We start from the raw sequence: 8,501 nt of genomic DNA, 5'->3' as shown, positions 1-8,501 counted from the left end.
CCTTCCCCTCCCTGCCCTCCCTTTCCCCTTTCCCACTATCCTTAGGTTGTAACTGGGTTATAGCTTTCATGTGAAAGCCCTAAATTAGTTTAATAGTAGGGCTGAGTACACTGGGTACCTTTTCTTCCATTCTTGAGATACTTTACTAAGAAGAATATGTTCCAGCTTCATCCATGTAAACACGAAAGAGGTAAAGTCTCCATCTTTCTTTAAGGCTCCATAATATTCCATGGTGTGCATATACCACAATTTATTAATACATTTGCAGATCAATGGGCACTTGGGCTTTTTCCATGACTTAGCAATTATGAAGTGGGCTGCAATAAACATTCTGGTACAAATATCTTTGTTATGGTGTGATTTTTGGTCTTCTGGGTATATGCCCAGTAGGGGAATTACAGGATGGAATGGCAGATCTATTTTTAGATCTCCAAGTATTCTCCATATCTAATTCCCAAAGGATTGTATTAATTTGCATTCCCACCAGCAGTGCAAAAGTGTTCCCTTTTCTCCACATCCACGCCAATATCTCTGGTCTTGGGATTTTGTGATATCGGCTAGTCTCACTGGAGTTAGATGATATCTCAAAGTAGTTTTGATTTGCATTTCTCTGATGATTAAATATGATGATCATTTTCTCATATGTCTGAAGGCCACTCACCTGTCTTCTTCAGCCATTGTCTCCATTGCTATTTAAAATTGTAATGGAAGTTTTAGCCACCACAATTAGGGAAGAAAAGGTGATCAAGGGTATCCATATAGGGTCAGAAGAGATCAAACTTTCACTCTTCGCAGATGATATGATAGTATATCTGGAAAACACTAGGGACTCTACTACAAAACTCATAAAAGTGATCAAGGAATACAGCATTGTCTCAGGTTACAAAATCAACATTCATAAATCGGTAGCCTTTATATATACCAACAATAGTCAAGTTGAAAAAACAGTTAAGAACTCTATACCATTCACAGTAGTGCCAAAGAAGATGAAATATTTGGGAATTTATCTAACAAAGGACATGAAATATCACTATAAAGAGTGAAACTCTAAGGAAACAAATAGCTGAAAATATTAACAAATGGAAAAACATACCATGCTCATGGATGGGAAGAATCAACATTGTTAAAATGTCCATACTACCCAAAGCAATATATAATTTCAATGCAATCCCTATTAAAGCTCTGCTGTCATACTTTAAAGATCTTGAAAAAACAATACTTCGTTTTATATGGAATCAGGAAAAACCTCAAACAGCCAAGACATTACTTAGAAATAAAAACAAAGCAGGAGGAATCACGCTACCAGACCTCAGACTATACTACAAATCGATAGTGATCAAAACAGCATGGTATTGGCACAAAAACAGAGAAGTAGATGTCTGGAACAGAATAGAGAACCAAGAGATCAATCCAGCTACTTACCGTTATTTAATCTTTGACAAGCCAATTAAAAACATTCAGTAGGGAAAAGATTCCCTATTTAACAAATGGCGCTGGGTGAACTGGCTGGCAACCTGTACATGACTGAAACTGGAGCCACACCTTTCACTATTAACTAAGATAGACTCTCACTGGATCAAAGATTTAAACTTAAAACATGAAACTATAAAAATACTAGAAGAGAGTGCAGGGAAAACCCTTGAAGAAATCGGTCTGGGCGAGTATTTTATGAGGAGGACCCCCCAAGGCAATTGAAGCAGCTTCAAAAATACACTACTGGGACTTGATCAAACGAAAAAGCTTCTGCACAACCAAGAACACAGTAAGTAAAGCTAGCAAACAGCCCTCAGAATGGGAGAAGATATTTGCAGGTTATGTCTCCGACAAAGGTTTAATAACCAGAATCCACAGAGAACTCAAATGCATTAGCAAGACTAGAACAAGGGATCCCATCACAGGCTGGGCAAGGTATTTGAAGAGAAACTTCTCTGAAGAAGACAGGCGAGTGGCCTTCAGACATATGAAAAAATACTCATCATCTTTAATCATCATAGAAATGCAAATCAAAACTACTTTGAGGTTGGCGCCTGTGGCTCAAGGAGTAGGGCTCCAGTCCCATATGCCAGAGGTGGCGGGTTCAAACCCAGCCGCGGCCAAAAAAAAAAAAAAAAACACACACACACACAAAAAACCTACTTTGAGATACCATCTAACTCCAGTGAGACTAGCCTATATCACAAAATCCCAAGACCAGAGATGTTGGCGCCGATGAGGAGAAAAGGGAACACTTTTGCACTGCTGGTGGGAATGCAAATTAAAACATTCCTTTTGGAAAGAGATATGGAGAACACTTAGAGATCTAAAAATAGATCTGCCATTCAATCCTGTAATCCCTCTACTGGGCATATACCCAGAAGACCAAAAATCACATCATAACAAAAATATTTGTACCAGAATGTTTATTGCAGTCCAATTCATAATTGCTAAGTCATGGAAGAAGCCCAAGTGCCCATTGATCCACGAATGGATTAATAAATTGTGGTATATATAAAGCCATGGAATATCATGCAGCCTTAAAGAAAGATGGAGACTTTACCTCTTTCATGTTTACATAGACGGCGCTGGAACATATTCTTCTTAATAAAGTATCTCAAGAATGGAAGAAAAAGTACCCAATGTACTCAGCCCTACTATGAAAATAATTTAGGGTTTTCACATGAAAGCTATAACCCAGTTACAACCTAAGAATAGGGGGAAGGGGGAAAGAGAGGGGAGGGAGGTGGGAGGTGGGAAGAGGGAAGGGGATTGGTGGGATTACACCAGCGGTGCATCTTCCAATGGTATATGTGAAACTTGGTAAATGGTCTGTGAAACTAGTGAATGATACCCCATGATTATATCAATGTACACAGCTATGATTTAATAAAAAAAAAAAGAAAAACATTTAAATACAAAGAAATTTTTATTGGTGCAAGATCACATTTCTGCTCTTCCCAAGGATCATTTCATAAATAATAAACTATTACTAGACGTTTTATACATGTTCATTGCAGAAATCATATAAAGAAAAGAAAAAACATTCACTTATAATACAAACGACTGGAAGTAACAAAGTTTGATCCCATTTTTACATATTTTCGGCTAACACCAAACCAGTCTGTGTCTATGTTTAATCAAATTGATCTTTTCTCACTGGATATACAAAAGTACACTGTCACATACCAACATCTTATTGTGTCTATTTCCCCCTTTGATGTTTACCTACTATTCCATCCAATGGATGCACTGAAATTTAGCTACAAAATCAACTATATGGATTCTTATACATTGCTATTTTAAGGAGTGCTGACAAAAACAAATTGTATGTATCATTAATTAGTTACTAAAGCTATTTTAGTACAATTGAACTGATGAGTAAAGGACATACATATATACATATTTTTGTAATGTGGTGCTGGCCACCAAATTATCTATTTGGAAAGTTATCGACACCTTAAACTTGAAGCAATAGTCCTAATGCTACTGCTCTTTATCCTCACAAACTCTGTGGAGAGAACACAGTTCTATTCCTTTTAATTTAAATTATTTCACTAACCAGGAATAATTTTTTTTTCTATGTGCATACATGTCTTGTAGAACTGCAAAAAAGTACTTTGCCTAATTTTAGATCTCTTGTCTTACCAATTCCAAAGAATTCTCTGTAAAAATGAGTTTTTATCTGATATATATTGTGTATAAATATCATTGTAAGAATTTTGCAATGATGTTGGCTTTTCTTTTAATAATTCCTTCTACACATGGGATGCTTTCATTTTTATCTTGCTAAAACATCTTTTGAAATGCTTTTGACATCATCCTTAGGAAGGTCTTTGTCACTGGAAAAATGTACCTGTATAAACAGGCATTTGTGTTTTCTTCTGGTACACTTATCATTTTGTATGTTGAAAATTTTTATTCTATATTCCATCAAGAACTTATTTTTGTGATATAAAAATCTAGGTTTTCTCTAAACAGTTACTAGGCATTTCATTTACAAATAATTCATCTTTTCCTACAAACATGAAATGTCATCATTAACAAGTTCTACATTTTTACATATATCTGGGTGTTTCTGGATTTTCTATTCTGTTCCATTCACTTATCTTTTTTCTCTGTTAATAAATGATTAATTTGTGGGAGTGAATAATCTGTTTTGATATCTAGAAGGGCATCTATTTGTTCACTTCATTACAAACATTTTCTCATTGACCTCACAACTGTTAACTCAAAAGTTTTAAAACTTTGGGGTTTTATTTAGTCTATGTAAAAGAAACAAGTTCATATTTTGAGAAAGTTATAAAACTTTGGGGTTTTATTTAGTCTATGTAAAAGAAACGAGTTCACATTTTGAGAAAACGCAAAACTTCCTACTTAAATACATGAAACCATCTTCCCCTCTTCAGTTTCCTTATAAGGCCAGTAAAGAGTTTATATACACAGCCATAAATGGATATAAAATGGATACTGAATTTTATCTGAAGAAGTTTTAGCCCAGAAGTTGGGCCAAATTATCTCTCTTTATTCGTCTTTCTGTAATATAGTGTTTTGAAGCCTCAGGTGCGATGGCTCATGCCTGTAATCCTAGCACTCCAGGAGCATAGGCAGGTGGATCACTTGAACTCAGGAGTTCGAGATCAGCCTAAGCAAGGGCAAGACTCCATCTCTAAAAATAGCCGGGCATTGTTGCAGTCACCTGTAGTCCCAGCTACTTAGGAGGCTGAGGCAAGAGGATTGCTGGAGCCCAGGAGTTTGAAGTTGCTGTGAACTATAATGCCCCAGTACTCAACCCCAGGGCGACAAAGTGAGACTCTATCTCAAACAGATGAACGAACAAACAAAAGAATAAATAATACAAAAAAAAAACCCCACCACCACTGCATATACTTAATTTTGTTAGTGATATCATTTTACAATTGTCAATAAAATCTCTAGAAGGGGAATGATGCATGGATTGTAAACCTGCTTTAAGTTTTGCTTTTGTGTTCTTGCTCATAAAAAAAAACCCTCCAAAGTTTCCCCATCCCAGGTGCCTGGGGAGAGAGGAAAGCCCAGTCCCCTAGGGGACAGGAGGGAGGGCTGGCCCAGGAATGAGGGGAGACAGGAGGGAGGCTGCCCTGGGAAGGGGGATACCCCGTACCCCACCTCCCAGCTGGCCCAGCCACAGCCTCAGCCTCTCCCTTTCTAGTACCTGTTCTTCTTGTCTGTATCATCCACACCATTTTTTCACAGAGGAAAGAATCTGCTCCACTTTTTTTGCGTCACCAGCAAAGGCAGCTTCGTGGATTTTTCTAAGATAATTTTGTGGATGCAGTAATAGGGACTGGAGAAGACACAGGGAGTGGAGTCTCCCTGGAGACTCCTAGATCTTCTTACTCTCCAACCCCAAAATTTTCTTCACTGCAGAAGCCATCGTATCACCTGGCCTCTTGGTTTTCCACCGCCTCCTTACCTCCTCGGAGTCTGTGCTCAATCCAGGAAGCCCACATGGTCAGTCAACCTCACGGATCCCACCTCAGACCAAGTATGGCCAAGAAAGCCGTTGAGCACAAGTACGCAAGGCAGGACCACGTCCCAGCACGTGTTCACAGGGGGTGGAGTGCAGAGACCCTTGGAAGCTCTGCAGGATGCCCATGGTGAGAACCTGGTAGCTGCAGCTCTCACGCCAGTGGCCAGACCTAGTTCTCCCCGCAATGCCTCAGGGTCGCCAAGGGTGCTGACCTCAGCCTGCAGGCTGGACTGACGGTGCCAGCCGGCAAGTTCTCTTCTGTGTAGGAAGGGCTGCAGCTGCAAGTGCTTAGTACTCAGGGACTATGTTGGATTGAACTGTGATCAACATTCAAGTGCAGAGTCTGTTTTATAAAATGACTTCTTTTCCTTTGGGTAGATACCCAGCAGTGTGGGATTGCTGGATCCAATGGTAGGTCTACATTTATTTCTTTGAGGATTCTCCACACTGTTTTCCTTAGAGGTTTTACTGATTTGCAGCCTTACTAACAGTATATAAGCATTCCTTTCTCTTTGAATACATACTAGAATCTATTGTTTTTTTGAATTTTTAATAGTGGGCATTCTGACAGGGGCGTGATGTAAGTGAGAGCTAAACGATGGGTACACATGGCCATACAAAAATGTAACGGACATTGGTAACTAAGAAGGGGTAGGAGAATGAGGGATAAAAACAACTTGTTGGGTACAATGAACACATTCTGGTGACGGGAATACCAAATGTTCTGACTCAAACTTATACAAGGTATCCACGTAAGACAAACACTTGTACCCCCTTAAATTTTTGAAACTTTTTTGTCAAAATATTAAATTTTTTGTATCTATGCGAGTTAAATAAATCAATAAAAAGATTGGCTACATGGCAACACCTCATTTCTGACTTTTTGAAAAAAATTACTATAAAGTCACAGGCCACTGTACTTAGCAATGTTACTTAGGCCTAATTGCTAAGCCTCAGCTAGATCCATAAAAACTTCCTGTTTGTCAGTTGATGGGACACCTGTCAGAGAATAGGGCTGGGAGGGAGGCATGGATGAGCACCAGCATTGTCACAGAAGACAAGGAGAAAATGTGGAGCAGCCACATATTGGAGGGCACTGAGAGACGTAAGGACCACCTGCAATGTGGGATTCTGGACTAGCAAAACTGGAGCACTCAAAGTACTTGGTGGCCTTCCTGATAGCATCCCCTCTATACATCTCTCCAATTTATTTCAGGGGAATTATGGTTAGTAACTATGTATCTCACACTTAAAATTGCTGGGAGTAGATTTTATGTATTTTCTCCACACAACTTGTGTGAGATAGTACATGTTTAAATAGCTAGATTTGACAATACCATAACATGTACAGATGTCAACACAACGAGTTGTACATTGTGAATGTGCAAATAATAATATTGGCCATATGGGGAGCATTTCACGTGACAAATGCTGCCATCCATAGACTTTTTTTTTTTTTTTCATTTAACTTCTCACACAAACCAAATTAATTTAGTGTTGTAGTAACCTCACTGCCTCAGAGGGAGCTTTAGAAAAATTAGGATGCTTTCTCCTGAGTGTCATATATTGGATGTAGGATTTAAAAACAGACCTATTTGTACTCACTATTAAATTGGAACTAACTGAAGAGCACTAATGTGCTTAGAGCAGCGGTTCTCAACCTGTGGGTCGTGACCCCTTTGTAACAATGAAAATACATCCTGCATATCAGATTTTTACATTACGATTCATAACAGCAGCAAAATTACAGAAATGAAGTAAAACAAAAATAATTTTATGGTTTTTGGGTCACCACAACATGAGGGACTGTATTATTTAATTTTTTTTTTTTTTTTTTTGTAGAGACAGAGTCTCACTGCACCGCCCGAGGGTAGAGTGCCCTGGTGTCACACGGCTCACAGCAACCTCCAGCTCTTGGGCTTACGTGATTCTCTCGCCTCAGCCTCCTGAGCAGCTGGGACTACAGGCGCCCGCCACAACGCCCGGCTATGAGGGACTGTATTAAAGGGTCGTGGCATTAGGAAGGTTGAGAACCACTGGCTTAGAGGTAGTAAAGCTTGATGGAAATCAAGGATTGGGGGATGAGGGGATGAACAAAAACCTACCTAACAGGTACAGTGAGCACTAGCTACATGGTGGCACACTTATGACCATGACTCAGGCAAAAGTGATCCATGTAACCAAAAATATTTGTATCTCCATAATGTTTTAAAATAATAACCAAAAATAACTAATGCAAAATATGGGTCACCATACTGAAACAGCTCATCAGGTTCTTACTACAATGAATAAAAATAGACTCACTCAAAATCATATTGAGAAATTTCAAAACATCAAGTTTGAAAGGAAGAACCTAAAGGTTTCCAAAGAGGGAGAAAACATCATGTCTAATGGACAGGAAACAGAAGAACATCAGGCTTCCCAAACCACACAGAACTGGATGGTAGAAGTCGTCTTTCAAAATTGTAAAACATAAACATCCAGTTAAACATTTTTAGATAAACTTAGCATTAGACTTACAATATATGTTTAAGAAAGTACAACAGAATAATAAAAGGTGAATGTTGTATTGATAAATTCAAGATATTTAAGTTTAATGCATTTAAAATAAAATTTTAAGATACCATATTTTGTTTACAGAATTTGAGCCTAAAACGACCTGTGTTGTCTGAAAGACTTTACCTTGAAAGTGAGAAGTATGTAACCTAAAAATTTGTATCCACATATTAATTTGAAATCAAAAGATAAATAAATAAATGATAAATTAAACTTTATTAAAATAAAAATGTTTTTCTCTTCAAAAAAAAATAATGGTTTATGGAATCAAAGAAGTCACAGACTGGCATAAAACAGTTCCAGTCAACTATCTGATAAAAGACTTGTATCCAGAACATATAATGAGTCTCAAAACTCAGTAACAGAGCTACAAATAGCCCAATTAAAAACAAATTGGGAACATTTTAAAAATTTATTTACTAAAGAAGACATCCAGGTGATAAATAAGTATACAGAAAAA

This window comes from Nycticebus coucang, chromosome 4 (genome assembly GCF_027406575.1).
Source record: "Nycticebus coucang isolate mNycCou1 chromosome 4, mNycCou1.pri, whole genome shotgun sequence".
NCBI classification, from domain to species: domain Eukaryota; kingdom Metazoa; phylum Chordata; class Mammalia; order Primates; family Lorisidae; genus Nycticebus; species Nycticebus coucang.
The sequence above is the reverse complement of the archived record's forward strand: the minus strand, read 5'-3'. Positions refer to the sequence as shown.